The sequence below is a fragment of the Aquarana catesbeiana genome, linkage group LG04, assembly GCF_042186555.1.
Source record: "Aquarana catesbeiana isolate 2022-GZ linkage group LG04, ASM4218655v1, whole genome shotgun sequence".
Classification (NCBI taxonomy): domain Eukaryota; kingdom Metazoa; phylum Chordata; class Amphibia; order Anura; family Ranidae; genus Aquarana; species Aquarana catesbeiana.
Window position 1 is genome coordinate 256,647,667 of NC_133327.1, and position 22,146 is coordinate 256,669,812.

At 42.0% G+C, this 22,146-nt stretch overlaps 1 long non-coding RNA gene across 1 annotated transcript in view; it reads right to left on the reverse strand.

The window, feature by feature from the left end:
* Window positions 1–297: 297 nt before the first annotated feature.
* LOC141141482 (uncharacterized) overlaps window positions 298–22,146 on the reverse strand; it is a 76,660-nt gene continuing 54,811 nt past the window's right edge. Inside the window, exon 3 of the long non-coding RNA XR_012244096.1 lies at window positions 298–667. This is a non-coding gene — a long non-coding RNA (uncharacterized lncRNA). The remainder of the gene's footprint in view (window positions 668–22,146) is intronic.

A 22,146-nucleotide genomic window follows, 5' to 3' on the forward strand; every position in this document is an offset into this window, starting at 1 on the left:
AGCATTTTTACAGCTGAAAAACGTCTTTCAGAACCCACTGGTCCTGGGTTTTTTTTACAGCTTAAAAACGCCTATGCCACTTGCAGCTCAAAAATGCCTAGGTGGGCATGAAGCCATAGACTAACATAGATAGGCCTTTTTAAGCTGCAAAAAAGCTCAAAAAAGCAGCTGTAAAAACGTCCGTGTGCATGAGGACTAATGGTGAGTGCACTGGGATCCTCTTTACTTGTTATTCTATATGTGTGATGCCTCGTGTCCTCCACCGACATACACAGAGGCTTACTAAACAAAATATGACTCTTATGAAAGATGTCAGAATGTGCTTGTAGCAACCTTAATGGAACACTGTACAGGATTCCCCAGCTGATAATAAAGTTCTCGCTCCATCTCCAGCAAATATCATAGCACAAAACATGTGGAAACAAGAAGAAACTCCCAATAGTGTCAATCTGGCAGGTTTGTTTATTTAAAATGGTTAAAAACATGTATAACAACGTAGCATGTAAAATGGCTCATCAAACTACAATTCCAAGAATCCACGGGAATGCTCTCATGCTGTGGCCCTGAAGACATCATTTGGGCTGAGCCAGAAGACGTGACGTCACCGTGCATGCAGGCATTACCAAGTTCTGGCCTGGTTGGCTGCTCTGAATTCAGAAGTCGTAATCTGTAACACACAGTGCAGGGATCGGGAGTAAGTAATGCAGAGTGCAGAGGTCAGTGTTATGGAATGCACAGTGCAGGGATTGGGATACAAAGTAACACAGAGTGCCCCATAACAAACTATATTTTTGTTATGTGTTCCTATTCAAACAGCATACTTACAAAAATGTAAAAATATTTCTTATCTGTTAAAAAAAAAAGAAAATTATTTCTTACCATTTAGATCATCCATATATAACTTACAGTGCTGCTCTAAGCTCAGACAAAGATCTCCCTGCCGTTTGAAGTGGATGGAGCAGGAACCTGTGCACCATTCAGGGGTGTAGAAGCATCATCAGAGAAAGTAAGGAACACCACTCATTGACCCAGTGTATGAATATGTGGAGGAATGTGACCTTAGCCAGTACTGTACTGCTCTCATGCCCTCTGACATGTTTTGCGCTGCACACCGGGGCTTGATCATAGAGGTGTGTGAGGCGAAACATGTGAGAGGGCATGGCTAGAGCAGTACTGGCTCAGGCCACATTCCTCCACATATTCATGCACTGGGTCAGTGAGCAGTGTTTCTTCCTTTCTTTGATGATCTTACTATTTAGATGTTTTTGAGGAGAAAGCCTCATGGCAGATTGCAAGCATTTCTGAACAATTTTAAAGTTTCCCATTCGTTAACATACAATGCAAAAGCCCAACTTCTAGTTCTTTAACCCTTTATTAGGATAGACAGTGTTCACAGCCATTTGACAACTTGCTCTAGGAAAAACGATTCCTGAGATGTGCACAGAGATAGTTTAATCTCTTATAGCAGAATAAAAGATAAGTGTATGTGTAGCACCCTCCTAGTGTAGAGCAGGCTGCTAAGTAAATTTAGTTTGGCTTCCCTGTAAGTGAAGAGAAAATTGAGTACTGTCCGTGATACTTTTTTTATTTGCACTAACATACAATTTTTCAGGACAAGCTTTCGGGGTATGTCCCCTTCTTCAAGGTCCAAGCAGTACTGATTCACAAATTTTTAAGCAGAATGTTAAAGAAGAAAAAAAAAAAAAAAGAGAAAACCAAACACATACAAATCAATGGTAATAAAGATAGCAGAATAGTTAGTGAGATAAGACAGAGGGAGAGCAAGGGGGGAATGCAAGGGGGATGCTAGTCACAGAGCGGTCGTAAAACTTTAGCATAATGTGTAAGGAAACCAATATCTAAATTCAGGCCATTATTCTTCGTGTCAAAAAGAATTATCATTCTTAGTTCAAACGTTTTCCTTTCCTGGATAGTTCTGAAATTCCCTTTAAGAACTAAGACATTGAGGTCTTCTATAGTGTGGTCCGATTGTGAGAAATGATGTCCCACAGGTGTGCATAAACTGTCTTCTTTATGTTCTTTGATGGTATGTCTGTGCAAATTCATCCTCGCTTGCAACTTCTGTCCTGTTTCACCAACATAAGATCCTTTGCTGCACCTTTTGCATTGGATGAGGTACACAACATTACTTGAGGTACAGCTGTAAGATCCCATGATATTGAAGGTCCCATTAGTGTGTGTAACACTTTTGGATAGATTTATCTGGTTGCATAGTTTGCAGCGTTTTTTATTGCAGGGTTTGCTACCATTGTTTGTGACTTCATAATCAGAGTGAAGTTTCCTGCTGTAAGTGAAGCAAAGTTTGATTATCTAGGGCTGCCCTGTGTTTTACAGGCTGCTGTTCTGTTACGTCCCCCTGTCTTCTAGAGGATTCTTAAAGTATAGTAGGAGGAAGGACAGAGCAAGCAGCCTGAATATTCTTGGGACTCCAGACAATCCCTGGGGAGGTGTGCTCAGAAGGTGGAGAGATACTGCTCAAAAATAGCCTGAGCAACAAGTATTCCTGGGTCCAGTCCTGAAAAGAAGCCCCCAGTGCAGGATCATAGAGGAAGCCCTGAGGAAATATTGAGGTCTCAGCTAGGCTTAGCTGGGGGGCCTATTTGCAAATCCACATTTGGGGATCAAGTTGGGTCTGATGAGCTCACTGGAGAAAGCCAAAAGGAAGTTGGTGGGAAAGAGTCTAGCTGTCTTTTGTTGGTGTGAGTCTACATCTCTCTCACTAGGAAAAGCCTGCTGGATATCGGCAGGAGACAACTGATGATCCTGTGGCTATGTGAGTAGATTACCCCAGTGCTGATAAAAAGTGACTGTATGCAGCTTTTTAACTTTGGAAGGAGTGCAAGTCACTAACAGCAAGTTATTCAGTACTACAGTTTTTGAGGTATTCCATGCTCCCTCTCTATCCCAGTTCATCGTTCCCAATAAAAACCCTAGAAAGAAGCCCTAGACTGTTTTCAAGCCAGTGGAAGAATGAAGAAAATGCTGTGCTCCTGGCTGTGTGTGCTCTAAGCAGGGAAATAGGACTGTATTCACAGCAGCTCCTATGGGGTGCACTACATATGCGAGCAAATGTGAAAAAAGCTGTAATTAAGGTATGATCATTGCTTATTTAAAGACTACTTTCTTTCTCTGTGCCTTCTTGCTAAAGCACAAAATCTGAAATATTGAGCTCTAATTCAAAAATGTATAACAATATATTGCAAAATTTTATATAGTACAGTATATGTGTAGGCCCCCAACCCAAGCCCTATCAATGAACTGCAATATTATATGTTGTTTGCCATATTGTTCATATTATTTTGTTTCCTTTACAGTTTCCCCAGCCTGCAGAAGAGTGGCTACAAATATCTATATGTTTTCAGGATACGTAGAACTTCTCTAATTGTGGTGGAGCACTGGATGGCAAACATGTCCCAATAAATCTGCCATTCAGCTCAGGATCATAATTTTTAGTTACAAAGGTTTGTTTAGCATAGTGTTCATGACATTGATAAATGCAAAATCTGAGTATATCATGGTGGCCATCGGCACAAATGACAAAATTTCCGAAGGTGGAGTCTTTAAAAAAACATAATTGTTCCATAAAATAAAAAAATAAAAAATCAACTGAACTTGGCCATCTAACAAGGCCACAACACAAGGTGTTGAAGGAATGTTATATATATTCAATGGAAATGGAGCTGTAACCTGGCAAAATGACATGGCCTAAAAACAATAGAAATATTGGAAGAAAAATAGATATATCATATTTTGTGCCATTACATACAAATTATAAACAATAAAAAATGGACACATTAAATTGTGGATTATGTCAGTTGCAGTGTTTTGTAAAAATAAGAATTGAATACTTTCATAGGAGCCCTTGCACACTGGGGCGGTTTGCAGGCGCTATTGCGCTAATAATAGCGCCTGCAAACCGCCCCGAAAGTGCCGCTGCTGTCATCCCAGTGTGCAAGCCCCGAGGGCTTGCACACTGGAGCGATGCGCTGGCAGGACGGTAAAAAAAGTCCTGCCAGCAGCATCTTCGGAGCGGTGAAGGAGCGGTGTGTATACCGCTCCTGCCCATTGAAATCAATGGGACGGCGCGGCTATACCACCGGCAATGCGCCTCTGCAGAGGCGCTTTGCGGTGGTATTTAACCCTTTCTCGGCCGCTAGCGGGGGGTAAAACCGCCCCGCTAGCGGCCGCATACCGACGGTAAAACGCCGCTAATAATAGCGGCGTTTTACCGCCGACGCCGCCCCCCGCCCCAGTGTGCAAGGGCTCTTAATGTTTTATTATTGTTTTTGTTTTGATTTTTATTAATGTTTCAGTTAAAAAACAGAATATTGCACAAAACCTAAAACAAACAACAAAATAACATTCTTTATTGCCTAACAATACATTGAGTGATCAATATATTGATCCATGTTCATGTATTACATATCTGTTTTGCAGTAATTGTCAGAGATATTTTAATATGTCTAACTGGGCCACATAGCAGGTTGCTGTAGAGAATTCAAAGTTGCAATTGGTTTGATAAATTGAATGCTTGCTTGCGGCACTGTATAGTGCCTTATTTATTATAAACTAACCAGCTTGTACTCATGTGGTAGCTAGGGACAGTCCCGATGTTTGACTTGTACATCGGGTGTTCGTTTGCGAACAAACAAATCAAACATATGGGCCGTTTGTGGCAAATTCGAGCGCTGCGGAGCACCCCATAATGCACTGCATGATCCTTTGGCCAATCATGGCTCAGGGGGCTAAGTCCACGCCCCACACTATATAAGGCTGCTTACACGGCGACTGTGTATAGTGTGATAACGTGGAGAGGAGAACTTGAGCTAGATTAGGCAGGTCAGTTAGTGGCGTGCAGTGCAGGCAGTTTAATATATAATATATATATATATATATATATATATATATATATATATATATATATATATATATATATATATATATAGTGTAGTCAGTGTAGAATATATATACAGTGCAGGCAATGTATAAGGGGAACTCCATGCCAAAATGTAAAAAGATTATTGGCGTGGGGTCCCCACCAAAATCCATACCCGACCCTTATCCGAGCAAGCAGCCTGGCAGGCCAGAAAAGGGGGGACTAGCGAGCACCCCCCTCCTGAACCATACCAGGCCTCTTGCCCTCAACATGGATAGGGTGCTTTGGGGTCCACCCAAAGCACCTTGTCCCCATGTTGATGTAGACAAGGGCCTCATCCCCACACTCCTGGCCCAGTGGTTGTGGGGGTCTGCGGGTGGGGGCTTATCAGAGGCTAGAAGCCCCTTTAACAAGGGGGCCCCCAGATCCCGCCCCCCCATGTGAATGGTTATCGGGTATATTGCACCCCCTACCCTTTCACATCATGTGTCGTCAGAGGGAGCGGGGTTATCCAGTTACATCGGCAGGTGGACTCGCCCTTGCCTATATAACAGCTGTCACAGCCGAAAGACAGCAGTCAAGGCAGAGTTTTTTCCGGGTCCATCAGGCTGTGTGATTGACGATGGATGCACATTGCGGGACACTTTTTTATTTTTTTTTTATTTTTTTTAATAAAGGAATTGTTTATTTTTTTATTTTTTTTAACAGAGTAAATGTCAAAAACTATTGTGGTTTTTACTTTTTGACACTTTTTTTGGTGAATGGGTAGGGGTATATTGTATATGGGTGGGGGGGCTTGTTAAAGGAGGCTTCCAGATTCCAATAAGCTCTTCACCCGCAGACCACCACAACCACCAGGCCAGGGTTGTGGGGATGAGGCCCTTGTCCACATCAACATGGGGACCAGGTGCTTTGGGGGGGACCCCAAAGCACCCTCCCCATGTTGAGGGCAAGAGACCTGGTATGGTTCAGGAGGGGGGGTGCTCGCTTGTCCCCCCACTTTCCTGGCTTTTCCAGCTGCTTGCTCGGATAAGGGTCTGGTATGGACTGGGGGGAACCCACGCCATTTTTTCCTTTGATTTTTCATCTATATTGCCGGCAGCCGGCAATATATAATAGCCGCAAGCAAGTTTAAATGACATTTTTTCCTTTAGAAATGTCATTTTGCTGTGGCACTATAATACACATCACACAGATGTGCCACTTTACAGGCAGACTAGGGGGACCCCCAGGCACACTATTTAAATCAATATTTCATTTTTATTGTTTCACTTTAAGCATTATAAAAATCGCTGCTCCTGAAAAAGCGGTTGTTTTAAAAACATTTTTTTGCATTGATACATGTCCCCTAGAGGAGTACCCGGGTCCCTATACACTTTTTATGGCAATAACTTGCATATAAGCCTTTAAAATTAGCACTTTTGGACAATGTACATGGACACTGGCAGGCTGTATATAATGGGCATTGGCAGGCTATATACCGGTATAATGGACACTGGAAGGCCGTATATAATGGACACTGGCAGGCTGTATATAATGGACACTGGCAGGCTGTATATAATGGACACTGGCAGGCTGTATATAATGGACACTGGCAGGCTGTATATAATGGACACTGGCAGGCTGCATTTCATGGGCACTGGTAGAATGTATATTATGAGCCATAACACAGGCTGCTCTATGCAAACAGTCATGTCATCACATTCTGTAATATCATCAGCCTGCATTAGGCCTCAGACTATACAAGTCTTTTTTTTTATCCTGTTAGAAATGGATCCCAATACTTCTACCGGTAATCCTGGACCAAAAGAAAAATGCAGGTCATACGAAGCTGGTTTCAAACTTAAGGTTGTGTCAAGAGCAGAAGAAGGCAATAACAGTATTGCAAGTAGGGAATTTTGTGTTGGTGAAAAACAAGTGAGGGGCTGGTGAAAAATGAAAGCTGACTTGGAAAAGATTCCAAAGGATAAAAAGCTCAACGTGGTTTAACAACTTCATATGGAGCTCTAGAGACTGAATTGCATAAATGGGTTATGGAGTGTTGTCAAAATGGTTACCGCGTAACACGCATGGGAATTCGCTTACGTGCCCTTCAAATGGCCAAAGATGACAAATTAAAAGCACCAGGCATTGAAAATGTTGTTGCGTCAGCAGGATGGTGTACCCGCTTCATGAATAGGTTTGGCTTATGTTTGCGGCAAAGAACAAAGATTTCACAGAAGTTGCCAAAAGACCTTGATGAAAAAGTGATGTAATTCCATTCATTCATCATAAAACAAAGAAGGATGCATAACTATGACCTGGGAGATATTGGAAATATGGATGAAACACCTATGACCTTTGATCTTCCAAGCAACAGAACTGTGTCAAGTTTTGGGAGCCAAAACTATCTTTCGCAGAACCACAGGAAAAAAAAAACATTTCACAGTCGTTGTCATGTTTGGCTAATGGAACTAAGCTGCGGCCTGTCAATATTTTTTAGAAGAAAGACCTTGCCTAAAAAGGTCAAATTCCCACCACAAATTACAGTGCGCGCACATATTAAAGGCTGGATAGATGAAGACGGAACAAAAAAATGGCTGGACGAAATTTGGAACGGACGACCAGGAGCAGCCTTAAAGAAAAAACCATCATTACTAGTTTGGGATATGTTCAGAGCCCACACATCTGATGACATAAAAAAATTGGCAAAATCTTCTCAAGTTACTTTGGCCTTTATTCCAGGTGGGCTTACATCTGTATTGCAACCGCTAGATGTGTGTTTAAATAAACCTTTCAAAGACCGTGTGCGAAAGATGTGGCATGAATGGATGTCCTCTGGTCAAGCCCGACTGACAAAAGGTGGAAATCTGATGAAGCCCGACATAGAATTGATAGCAACGTGGGTTCGTGATGCATAGGAAGAGATTCCGGAGGACATTGTGCAACGCGCCTTCAAGAAATGTGGCATTAGTAATGCTATGGATGGCAGTGAAGACAGCGCTTTGTTTGAGAATGACAGCAGTGACAGTGATGACTGTGAACTCAGTGATGATGACAATGTCTATGCTGATAACCTCACACCAGCTAATGCTGAAGCTCTGTTTGGACATACAGATGATGAGGGGGAATCCAGTTTGGAAGGATTTTAACTCTTGTGTTTAAGCTTGGTTGCTGATTGAGCTAAGGTTTTTGTACTTTTAAAGTTATTGTTGATACCATATAGTTTTCATTGACCCTCTTTTCCACTTACAGAGCTAGTTTACTGTTTTTCTTTGAACTAAATATTCAAAAACATTATTGGTGTCTATTTTTTTTTTTAAATTTACCGGTAGCTGCTGCATTTCCCACCCTAGTCTTATACTTGAGTCAATAAGTTTTTCCAGTTTTATGTGGTAAGATTAGGTGCCTCTACTTATTTGGGTCGTCCTATACTCGAGTATATACGGTACACGCTACTGGATCATGGTCAATGAAAAATTGACCAGCGTCCTCAGAGATAAACAAGCCAGATTTGAAAAAGTGTGGACCCCATGGATTAAATACCTTCAAGCCCCGTAGCTTTGGGGAATGTTCTGGTCAGAAGCATGGATCGAGGGAACCAATTCTTTCTTTCTTTCTTTCTTTCTTTCTTTCTTTCTTTCTTTCTTTCTTTCTTTCTTTCTTTCTTTCTTTCTTTCTTTCTTTCTTCTTCTTTCCTTTATCCTTCTTATCTCTCTTCTCGTGATTTGCTTTTACATATATGGATGCAAATGAAGAGTTCTTTGGGTCTCTCATATTTCAATGTCAATATGGGTGCAAGGTACTGTGTTTTGAGGTGCTAGATTAACACTGGCTATAAGTGCTCCATATCTTTTCATGCTACTGTGTTAACACTTGACCATCTGTTGCAGTATTGTTTTTCAAAGTAATGTCCATGCATTGTTTTTGATATGAGAGCAATTATATCTATCTTGCTAATGCCCTGGTCAAGCAGTAGCCTGATTCGGTTGGACAATGTTTTTAATGATCTAATCCTTGATTATCTTTGAGGGTGCATTTATCTTTTCACATCTGTTTGTAACTTTGTTAAACCTTTAAATAAAAATCTATTGCAAAGAAAATAATGCAATATTAATTAAAAAGTACATCAAAATGATAATAACAAATGTATTTTCTCATATATTTTCCAAGATTTTTTTTTAAGGACAAATGAGAACAAAAGAAAAGAGAAAACTTTGAAAAAAAAAAAAAACAAGAACCATTCAAAAACAGATACCATATATACTCGAGTATAAGCCAAGTTTTTCAGCACATTTTTTTTGTGCTGAAAAAGCCCCCTCGGCTCATAATCGAGTCACTGTGCCCATCTGCAGCCTCATGGGCCTGATCTCCCGGCACTGTGACATGCAGTCTAGTCGGCGTCCGTCTAGTGTAACAAAGCCCCGCCTTCTCCTTGTCCGTAATAGGTGGAGCACTGACTCTGGGAAACTGAATCAGTGTTCCGTCATAGACGAGGATGAGGAGGAGGCGGGGCTTTGTTACACTGGACGTCCGCCGACTAGACTGCATTTCACAGCGCCAGTGTTCCCAATGTACATTTCTTAAAAAGTTGGGGCTTTTTAAATAATATAATTTGAAGAATTTTGAATATGTAAATTAAATTGCTAAATGTCTTTGTATATTACCTGCGTGATTGTAATACAGAGTTCCATATATATATATATATATATATATATATATTTCTGTATTCGGGCAGCAGTCTTTCTTTTGGAATTAGCGAGAGGTACACTCAGGGCCGGACTGGGCAGAAAAACCAGCCCTGGAAATAATTTATTGTTTTTTTTTTCCCCCATTTCTCTCTCCATCCATCTTTCTTGTTCTTTCTCTTATTCTTTCTCATCCGTTTTCTTTGTTCTTCCCCCTCTTTTTCTCTCTCTTTTTATTCCTTTTCTTACTCCTTGTTTTTTTTCTCTCTCTCTCTCACCTCCTTTCTTGCCCCCCTCCCTCCGTCCCTCTTTCTTTCCAGGAAGTGAATGGCCATTTATTGCATTATTGAATAAAATGCTAACCAATATATCTATAGATATATATCTATAGATATATATCTATAGATATATATATATATATACACGCACAAACACACAAACATATATTCATACACACTGTATATACTTACACCTATATGTACTGTATATTGCACCCAATAAATGATTACCTTTGGAGGAGGGGGGATGCCAATGTGGAATGTGCCTTGGTCATTGCCAATGTGGAATGTGCCTTGGTCATTGCCAATGTGGAATGTACCTTGGCCATGGGCAATGTGGAATGTGCCTTGTGCCTTGGACATACTAAAAGAGACGGTCAGAGACTGCAGACATAGTACAGGGGACGGTTAGGGATTGCAGACATGGTTGATTCAGGAGGTGGTCAGAGACTGCATTTATGGCTGAACTCAGTGTACATGTATATAGTATCGCAGAGCTGCTCCACTCTATTTAAACCAGCTCTGCAAGATCAAGTCAGTCATTTTCCTTTGAAAGTACAAGCAAGTGACAGAAGACCGCATCACATCCAATTTCCAAAATGCTAATTTTATTACAAACAGTTAACTGCTCAAGATTAGTGGAGGACAGTAACCAGTTAATTGGGTCTGTGAAGCTTTTAGCCTGATCCAGCAGTAAATCCTCCAAAAAAAAAAAAAAAAACATCAAACAAACTGTGCACACAGAGCTCTGGCTAAATAGCTTAATTATAAGCTGAAATGGTTAACAGCCATGTGTCCCTGGTCTCATAGAATGCTGCTGCAGTGTTTTCCAGAGATCTTATCAATGTGATCAGGCAATGTGCAGGTCAGGTTAAGCACGAACCAGCGAGACAAGATGGGGGGGGGCTGATGATCGGTAACCTGCACACTGCCTGATCACATAGATATCTGGAAGACACTGCAGCTGACCATCAGCATGTAACTGTGCTCCAGACGATCCTGTTGTTTCCATTCATTGTGTGTCCTGCAGAACTTGTATTGTTGTAGTCATATCTTCTTGTATCTCCCTCCTGGCGCCCCCATTCAGAACTGCTCCAGCACTTACAGTCAAATGTGAGCAGGCTGGAGAGGGGGAGGGCTATGCTGCCTGCTGATTGGCTGTGGATGGAAGGGAGGAGGAGCAGGTTCTCCCTTGTACTCCCTTTTACTCCACTGCCAGAGATAATTTCCTCAGCCAGCCCCACCTCCTGTTCACAGCTCCTAGCTGACAGCAGCCCCAGGGCAGCCAGCCTACAGGGAAATTTCCCGCTATCCTGGCAGGCCAGTCGGGTCCTGGGTATACTACATATATTTATCTATCAACAGAGTGTAGCAGTCCAGCAGTAAGCTCTAGAACAGGCGGAGGTCCGCCATAGAGAATTGCTGGCACAGCAGGAACAGAGACACCAACAACAAATTGAGGCCATAATGAAGAAGCTTCAGCAGAGGCAGCAAACCAAGGCTGTGCGTGATGCCGGAAACATACCATATTTTCGGGTAAGCCACCTATTGCCAAAGATGACTGCAGATGATGACCCTGAGATGTTTTGGACAAAATTAAAAAAGACAGCTGAAAAAGAAAGTTGGCCAAAGAAACAATGAACTGGACTAGTGCTCCCTCCCCCACTATCTGGAGAGTCCTAAAAGGCTTATTTTGACTTGGGGCCTGTGGAAGCAAAGGACTATGATCGTTTGAAAACTGAAATATCAGGACGACTGGGTGTAACCCTGATTGTCCATGCTCAGTGTGTGCACAATTGGTGTTATCGGCTTGGAAAGCCACCCGGTCACAAATGTATGACCTTATTCACTTGACCAGGAAATGGCTTCAGCCAGAAACCCTGTTGGGACCAAAAATTGTGGAGCGGGTGGTCATGGATACATTTCTGAGGGCTCTCCTTACTACCTTGTGGACCTTGTGGAGCGGTACCTAGTGACTTCTTACATCTTCTCAAAGACTCATGGACTTTCCACCCAAAGACCAGACCATCCCTAGCTATGGGTGAGACTGAACCAAGGGATGGGGATGGAGAGAGTGAAAAAAGTGGAACCAAAGGTACTTTTGTGACAGCTTCTAATGTATGGCGAGAGCAGCCTGGAAGGCCAAACCCGCAGGAGGTGACTAGAAGGTTAATCTGTTACCGCTGTCAGGAAGAGGGACATGTAGCAGCAATTTGCCCAGCTATTGATGAACCAATGCACTGTGACTTTCTTATAGAGACATGGCAGTCCATATTTGTAACTGTTACATGCACTGCGGTAAAGGGAAATGAAAAACCTTTATGCAAAATGTGTATAGATGGTAAAAATGTTGTTGTATTGTTAGATTTAGGTAGCCTGTTTAACTTAGTACTGGTGGTGGGGAAAACCTTGCACCCTAGGAAAATGGTGGTGATTTGTGTACATGAGGATACTCAAGAGTATCCGGTGACAACAGAGTCCTTTGAAATTTCCCTCCCTGAGGCATCAGGTGGGTTTGGTTCCCCAACTACCGCATGACGCCATTGTGGGAAGGGATCTCCCAAAATTCTGGGAGCTTTGCGATTGCCCAGATTCCCCATTAAGTGGTTCTTCAGAGCCTGAAGGTTCTTTTGTCAGTGTTAGCAGAGGAAACATCAGGGCCTAGGGAAGAGCCTGCAAACTAAAAAGAGGAACAGCAACCTTTAGTGTTTGATGACCTAGAGGTACACAGAGAAAATGTTGCCACTAAACATTTGGGGGACCCCACATTACTAAGGGCCCAGGAAAATGTAGTGAAAAGAGATGGGTAATTAGTTAACCCTGATGAGAGGATTGCCCTTCCATACTTCATCATGGAAAGGGACCTATTATACCGGGTATCACAGAGGGCAGAGGAAACTCTTGAGCAACTGGTGTTGCCCAAACCTTTCCGCAAGTCGGTCTTAGGACTAGCCCATAGGCACATTCTTGGGGGGATATTTAGGAGCTGAAAAGACCCAAGAAAGAATCACACAGAGGTTCTATTGGCCTGAGATCATTAAGGAAGTGTAAATGTACTGTTCTTTCTGTCCAGTGTGTCAGATTTCTGTACCCATGCCAAATTCCCGTAGTCCTTTGGTACCCCGGCCCATCGTTGAGGTCCCTTTTGAGAGGATCACCATGGATTTGTTTGGCCCCTTGCTAAAGTCCACTAGAGGCTACCTGCACATCTTGGTGATAATGGACGATGCCACCCGTTACCCAGAAGTGATTCCTCTCCGAAACACCTCTGCCAAAACCATTGCTAAAGAGCTATTTCAGGTTTTTCAGCCGTGTGGGCATTCCTAAAGAAGTACTAACTGACCAGGGCACCCTGTTTATGTCCAGAGTAACCAAAGAGCTTTGCAAAGTTCTTAAAGTGACCCAATTACATACTTCAGTGTATCACCCACAAACAGGTGGGCTGGTTAAAAGACTTTAACAAAACGTTAAAACAAATGCTGAGAAAGGTGGTGGATAAAGACAGAAAGAATTGGGATTGTCTTCCTATTTAATGTTTGCTATCAGAGGGGTTTCCCAATCGTCCACAGGGTTCTCTCCTTTTGAACTACAGTATAGGAGGCACCCACAGTGGCTATTGGACATTGCCAGAGAAACATGGGAGAGTGAGGGTTCCCCTCATAGAAGTGCGATTGAACATGGCACAAATGCAAGACAGAATTGCACAAGTGATGCCTATTGTGAAGGAACATTTGGCACAAGCTCAGTTGGCTCAGCAGTGGATTTATAATCGGGGGCCCAGGACCGTTCTTTTTCACCTGGTGATAGGGTGTTGGTTCCCAACAGTCCAAAGTAAATTCCTAGCCAAATGGCAGGGTCTGTATGAAATGTTGGAAAAAATGGGTAAAGTGAATTATAAAATTAGCCAACCAGGAAGACGGAAACCTGAGCAGGTATATCATGTGAATTTCCTAAAGCCATGGAAGGATAAGGGATCCTTGGTCGCTAAGACAATCCCGCTTCCCGCAAACCTGGTGATCCCTGATATTGGGAAAGCAGAGACTCTGTCTAAAACTCAGCAAACAGGAAGCTAAAGAGCTTGTGCTCCACAATAAAGAGAAATTTTCAGACTTGCTGGGTTAGGAGTCTGGGGTTGAACATGGCATTGTTACCACACCAGGGGAAAGAGTCAAGCTTTAACCCTATTGAATTCCAGAAGCCAGATGAGAGGCAATTCGCCAAGAAACAAAAAAAAATGCTTGAGCTGGGGGGGTTATAAAAGAGTCAAATAGTGATTGGTCCAGTCCTTTTGTATTAGTGCCAAAATCAGATGGGAGTTGGCGGTTTTGTAATGACTTTCGGCACTTGAATAATCCCATGCCATGCATAGATGAACTGATTGATCGCCTAAGGACAGCCCGGTATATGACAACCTTGGACCTGACCAAAGGGTATTGGCAAATTCCTCTCTCAGGAATTGGCCAAGGAAAAAACATCATTAACTCCATGAGTCTTTCCAGTATCGGAGGAGGCCTTTTGGGTTACAGAATGCTCTGGCCACATTTCAACGGGTGATGGATAAGACCCTTCGGCCCTATCGAGCCTATGCTGCTGCATACCTAGATGATGTAGTCATCCATAGTGAGGATTGGGACTCACACTTACTAAAGGTTCAGGCTGTGTTAGATTCCATTTGGAAAGCTGAGTTTACAGCCAATCACAAAAATTTACCATTGGGCTAGAGGAAGCCAAGTATCTGGGGTATACCATTGGGAGAGACCTAATAAAACCCCAGGTAAACAAAGTTGAGGCTATTCAGCAACAAGAAGAAGGTTCAAGCATTTTTAAGAATTGCTGGCTATTACCACCCTTTTATTCCCCATTGTGCCTCACAGGCTGCTCCCCTGGCTAATTTTACAAAAGAGAAGGTGTGTTATAATTAAATGGACTCCTGAATCAGAAGCAGCTTTTGCGATTTTAAAGCAGCCAGTGTTGTTCTCACCTGACTTTTCAAGGGACTTTGCGGTCCAGGCTGATGCATCAAATGTTGGGTTAGGAGCTGTGTTGTTTCAGGTTTTCAAGGGGGAAGAGCACCCTGTAATTTACCTCAGCTGGAAATTGAAGCCCCATAAAGAAAATGATGCCACCATTGATAAAGAACGTTTAGCAATAAAATGAGCTTTAGATTCTCTCCGGTATCTTTTGGGTAGACAATTTGAACTTGTAACAAATCATGCTCAATTAAAGTGAATGGGGCAGAACAAAGAGACCAATAGGAGGGTGAATACTGTAGGTCAGTGGTGTCCAAACTATGGCCCTCCAGTTGTTAAGGAACTACAACTCCCATCATGCCTAGTAATGTCTGTGAATGTCAGAGTTTTACAATGCCTCATGGGAAGTGTAGTTCCGCAACAGCTGGAGGGCCGTAGTTTGCACACCCCTGCTGTAGGTGGTTCCTGGCCCTTCAGGAGTTTTACAGTAAAACACTGCCCCCTGTGTTAGAATGGGAAATGCAGATGCTTTGTCCTGAGTGCATGCGTGCCTGGCAACCTGTGACCCAACCCTAGGGTCAAAACAAGGAGGGGGGGGAAATGAAACAGGAAGCCAGGAAAAACTATGGGTTGTGTCCAGAATAGGAGATATATTCCCAGGTTCATGCTGTACACTGATTGCTTTTTGCTGTGTAGTGAGCCTATTTGGGCTCAATGAAGGGTTAAAGAGCTCGGGTGTAACAGGTTCAGTACTCTAGGCTCTATAAAACTCCCAGGCTACTTGGGGAAGATACTCCACCCTGGAAACAGATTCCTGTGTAGGACTAGGGAGCAGCATCTTCTCTGAGTGGTGAGGTTAAGTCTGTGTGACTAAAATACTTTGTTCATTCTGTGTGACAGTCAGGTGGCTGGGCAGTGGTAGGCTGTTTCAGAACAAAGTAGACAGGTCCTGTATTTTGTAGTTAAACCCCAAGGTGACAAGGGTTTATTTTTGTTTTGTTTTAATTTGCCGTTTTGAAACCTGTACTTCATAGCCACAGACTTATAAATAAACCACAGTTTTGTTTTCACAAATAACCTGCTGTCTATCTGTGCCTACCTTCGCTGTTACCTATCCAGGGGGTCCTGCACACCCCGCTACTACGCTAATCCCTCACAATATTATATATATATATATATATATATATATATATATATATATATATATATAGCTGCACTTAAAAGATTTATTGTAAGAAAGACATCATTTCATCAATTGATATTGTATTCCATGTCAAATGCATGACGGTTTTGGGCTAAACAGATAACGCCCTTCTTCAGAGCAGGACACATATAGCAATGGTAATCTTTACAAGTATATTTATACACACACTTTTCTTAAGCATATGGGCTCAATTAATTATTCATTCAATACCAATAAATTAACTAATGAGTGAATACATGTGGACATATGTAGAATCATGGCTCATCAGGTGCTACCGTTTTTCTCATCACATTCGGTATGTGCTAGAGAAAAACAAACACATATCGTAAATTAGTATATAAAACCAACTATTTAAAAAATATATATATATATTATTTTATAAGCCTAAGCAGAGAAAAATAATTAAAAGAAATAAATATAAATCAAAATCTGAGTTTAATCCATTAGGCATTATACATCATACCTGGCAATCTTCTTATGTAATATACATAATCAAATGCCCTTGTGGGTTATTATATGTAGAAGAAACCATTCAGAAAGTTAAAGATAGGATTGCCAGGCATAAGTATTCTTTTAGAGACAAATTGGATAAGCTTCCCTTAGCCAGGCATTTTCTAGAAAAGGGACACACTGTTTCCCAATTAAAATGTATGGTTATAGATGGCATATCTAAAAACAGACGTGGAGGAAATAGAGAATTAACCATTAAAAAACGTGAAGTCCAGTGGATACATCGTTTGAATACATTATTGCCTAATGGATTAAACTCAGATTTTGATTTATATTTATTTCTTTTAATTATTTTTCTCTGCTTAGGCTAAGAAAAATAATATTCATTATTTTTTTTAAATAGTTGGTTTTATTTGCAAATTCACAACGTGTTTGTTTTTCTCTAGAACATACCGAATGTAATGAGAAAAACAGTAGCACCTGATGAGCCATGATTCTACATCTGTCCACATGTATTCACTCATTAGTTAATTGACTTTATTGGTATTTAATGATTAAGACCCCTTTCACACTGAGGCGCTTTTTAGGCGCTTTAACAATAAAAAACAGCGTCTGAAACGCTCACGAAAAACTATTTCAATTAAAATCAATGAATGCTTTCACACTGGGGCAGTGCAGTGGCAGGGTGGAGAAAAAACGCCCCTCTTCATTGAAATCAATGGAAAGCTCTTCAAAAGCACCTTAAAACCTCTTCAAAAGCACTCAGTGTTTCACTGGCAGTTTGGAAGTGCCTCGGTGTGAAAGGGGCCTAATTAATTGATCCCATATGCTTAAGAAAAGTGTATAAGGCTACTTTCACACTGGGGCGTTGGGGGCGTCGGCGGTAAAGCGGCGCTATTTTTAGCGGCACTATTCGTCCGCTAGTGTGTCGCTTTTAACCCCCTCTAGCGGGGATTAAAAGCGATAAAAGGGTTAAAACCGCCCGCAAAACGATTTGGCGGCGCTGCCCATTGATTTCAATGAGCACGAGCGCTTTGGGAGCGGTGTATACACTGCTCCTACAGTGCTGCAAAGATGCTGCTTGCAGGACTTTTTTTACCATCTTACAAGCACACCGCTCCAGTGTGAAGGCACTCGGGGAGCTTCTAACCCTGCTAGTGGCCGAAAAAGGGTTTAAACTGTCCACAAAGTGCCGCTGCAGCGCTGCCCCATTGATTTCAATGGGCAGGGGTGCTTTAGGAGTGGCCCTGCAAGCGCACCGCTCCAGTGTGAAAGCACTTGGGCTTTCACACTGGAGAGACAGGAGAGGCTCTTTACAGGTGCTATGTAGGCGCTATTTTTAGCACTGTAGCGCCTGTAAAGCGCCTCAGTGTGAAAGCAGTCTTAATATACTTGTAAAGGTTACCATTGCTATATGTGTGCTGCTCTGAAGAAGGGCGTTATCTGTATAACCTGAAACCGTCATGCATTTGAAACTGAATACAAATATGAATTGATGTCTATTCTACAATAAATCTTTTAAGTGCAGCAATCCCATTTGTTCGTTTTTCTATATATGGCCTGTGGAAGGGCCAGATTGCTCAGCACTGCAACATTGGATCGAATTGCACTTCGCCCTCAATATATATATATATATATATATATATATATATATATATATATATATATATATATATATATATATATATATATATATATATATCTGTGTGTAGTTCACAACTAGCTTGCTCAATAATGGTCAAATCCAAAAAAAACTATAACAAAAGTGCAATAACATTGTTAACTTATATAGTATATTGAGAACATCACTACAATGGAGTGAAGGTAAATTGTTTGGACTTCAGCATTCACATTTTGTTTTACATTTTTAGAAAACACTATTATTTCCAACAAGAACAGTGACAGCTCTGTCTCTGGAATGGAAAACAGGGATGAACACAGTACACCATAGAGATGAGGAATTAAAAAGTGTTGATCATTATGGCAAGATTACAGGAAATTATTACTATAAAATGAACATTACTGCGATTGGAGTCCTCCTTGCAGAAAATTGCATATAATATCTTGTTTAAGTATATTATATTGTTTTATTTATAATCTTTTTTGTTTGTTTTCTTGTTAAAACAGGGTAAGGCTCGGTTCACACTAGGACGACTTGGGATCCGACTTGTAAGCCCTCAAGTCGCCCCAAGTCGCCCCAGAAAGAGATTCACATTACAGTGAATGGGAGCGTCTTAATAGACACTACTGAAGTCGCTTCGACTTCAGAGCGAACTCCCTGTACTACTTGGATCCGACTTGGTAGGCGACCTGTACCATAGAAATCAATGGAAGTCGCCTCCAAGTCGGATCTCTCTCTACAGTCAAGCGACTTTGCAGGGAAAAAATTTAGTTTGCCCAGGCAAACCCCTCCCTCCCAGAGAGCTGATTATCCTGTGATTGGCCACAGCCAAAGTCGCCTGGCCTGGAGGCGACTTGAAGTCGCGTTGTAATTTGCTAAAGTCGCGCTGAAGTCGCGCTGAAGTCGCGTTGAAGCCGCGTTGAAGTCGCCGTACAAAGTCATGCTGAAATCGTGTTGCCCCTGTGTGAACCGAGCCTAAAGGGAAAGGTCAAGGATTGTTTTTCTTATTATATGTCTAAATCTTATTCAGCCACATTATCATTTTAGTTATATGGTTGGTTGAGGAGATATTGTGTGCAAGCTGCGTTCTTGGTGTGTTCAGTATGGACATTCTGGCCTGGTTTGCTATCCCTCACCATACCTCCAGAAGCGTGTGCCGCCTGAAGCCTCTTAGCCAGTAAAGCTCTGGTTATAATATATTTATTTATGAAAAAGATCCCATAAGTGGTTTAATTATCAAATGCTGATGCTTTTTTCCAACAACAATAACATTTTGTTGCATTTGTGATTTTAGGCCCCTTTCACACCTGCGGACCGTATGTCCGTATTTCATCCATCCGTATTCGGATGAAATACGGACATACATGCATCCCTATGGGATAGCGGGTGTCAGCGGATGTACATCCGCTAACACCCGATGTTGTCCGGCTCCGCTCTCGTCCGATTCTGCGGACGGAAGAAAATCCTATTTTTCTATCCGTCCGCAGAGCGGATCGGATGAACACGGACAGACGGTCCGTGTTCCTCCGATCCCCCATAGGAGAGAGCGGAGATCTGACAGGGCGGTCCCTGCACAGTGTGCGGGTCCCGCCCTGTCATCTGCCTGCTCAGCTGGGGAAAACGGAGCGACCCCCGCTGAGCAGAGGATAAACACGGGGCGGATCAACACGGATCCGTCCCGTGTGAAAGGGGCCTTAAAGACATTTTTAAAACTTTTTGTGTGTGATTTAACACTACATGTTGCTTTATGTTTATATAATGTAGATGCACACCAGTATAGAAATAATACAAGCTTTATATAGGAAAAGAGTATTAATAGTACATACATCAAATGTACAAACAGGTATTATAAGCAAAGGGTTACAATGAAAAAACCTCAGTAAGAAATACCAGGGAAGCATAGGGGTTACTAATGGTGACACAGGGATCATATTAGAGTGATTAAAAATATATATTGATTACAAGCAGGTTTAAAAATAAATGACAATGCTGCTATTCATTTATATATATATATATATATATATATATATATATATATATATATATATATACACAGGCATACCCCACTTTTAAGTACACAATGGGGTTTATTTACTAGTGCAAAGTGCAAAATCAGGCTCACTTTGCATAGAAACCAATGAGCTTCTTACCCCAGATTGTTCAATTAAACTTTGGTAATAAAACCTGGGAGCTAATTGGTTTCTATGCAGAAGTGAGCCTGATTTTGCACTTTCCAGCTTTAGGAGAGAAAGAGAGAGAGAAAGAGAAATAGAGAGAGAGAGAGAGAATAGTAGTTGGAAAGACATACAACAAACGTAAAATCATAAGAAATTGAATGATGTCACAATGCTACCAGTCCAACAAAGCATAGGGTATTTAACATATAATCCAGGGGGGGGGGGGGGGGGGTTAAGGGAGGGAATGAAAGGACCAGGGAGTGGATATACAAACAAAAATATTATTTCACGCAAAAGAAATTGTTACCCACTGGGTCTAGTGTCAGTGGGTATTCCTTTAAATTTCGTACCTGGGGGGTGTCTATAGTATGCCTGTAAAGAGGCGCATGTTTCCTGTGTTTAGAACAGTCTGACAGCAAAACATTTCAAAGGAAAAAAAGTCATTTAAAACTACTCGCGGCTATTAATGAATTGCCGGTCTGACAATACACATAAAAGTTCATTGATAAAAACGGCATGGGAGTTCCTCACAGGGGAACCCCGAACCAAAATTAAAAAAAAAATGACGTGGGGGTTCCCCTAAATTCCATACCAGGCCCTTCAGGTCTGGTATGGATATTAAGGTGAACCCCGGCCAACATTTTTTTAAAAAAATGGCGTGGGGTCCCCCTTAAAATCTATACCAGACCCTTCAGGTCTGGTGTGGATTTTAAGGGGAACCCCGCACCAAAATTTTAACAAAAAATGGTGTGGGGTCTCCCCAAAAATCCATACCAGACCCTTATCCGAGAGAGAGGGAGAGAGAGAGAATAGTAGTTGGAAACACATACAACAAACGTCAAATCATAAGAATGATGTCACAGTGCTACCAGTCCAACAAAGCATAGGGTGTTTAACATATAATCCGGGGGGGAGGGTTAAGGGAGGGAATGAAAGGGCCAGGGAGTGGATATACAAACAAAAATATTATTTCGCGCAAAAGAAATTGTTACCCACTGGGTCTAGTGTCAGTGGGGTCTCCAAGGCGCCCAAACTGAGGGGATTAGGGTGCTCTGGGTGAACTCCACTTGAGAGGGAGGGGGGTTGGGGTGAGATAAGGAAAACACCATGGGATCCCAAGAGGGACAGGTAATGAAAATTGGAGAAGATAGAGTTCAACACACATACTTAAAGGGGTGTTGCTTAAACAGAGGGTAGCAGAACAGTTCCTGGGTTAAGCTCTGAGTGATCCCACAGGTCCCAAATTTTTGTAAATTGAGGAAGTGTGTCGTGAACTGTCGCAGTTAGATGTTCCATTCTGTGGATGTGTTCCAATATTTGCAGAGTCTGTGCAAGGGTAGGAGGAGAGGTGGACAACCATCTCGGGGTATAGCCCTTTTTGCTGCAAGAATATAGGAAACTCATTTTTGGGTGTGCTTGGGGATGCCAGGGAACGGTAGGCCTAAAAGAAACTGAATTGGGTCCAGAGGTAGAGTGGTTTCCAGGAGTTTCTGTAGATGGGTATGTATAGAAGTCCAAAAAGGTTGAATAATGGGCACTCCCAAAAAAATGTGAAAGTGGGAACCAATGTCCTCCCAGCACCTCCAGCACACCCGGGAAGTTTTGAGGTCATATCTGTGTAGAATATCTGGGGTTCTATACCAAAAGAGAAGTATATATTATATGTCGTCTCCCTCTGTTCCACACATCTTGAAGACTTGGAAGCTGCCTCCCATATCTTCCGCCATTGACGAAGTTTAATAGGCTGTTTAATGTTCTGGGATCATTTCTGCATGTAGGAATGATATATGTTAGTGAGTGGGAGAGCTTCATGTAGGTATCTATAAATATCAGAGATAAGATGGGTTTGGTATGGACCTTGGGAACATAAGAGTTCAAATGG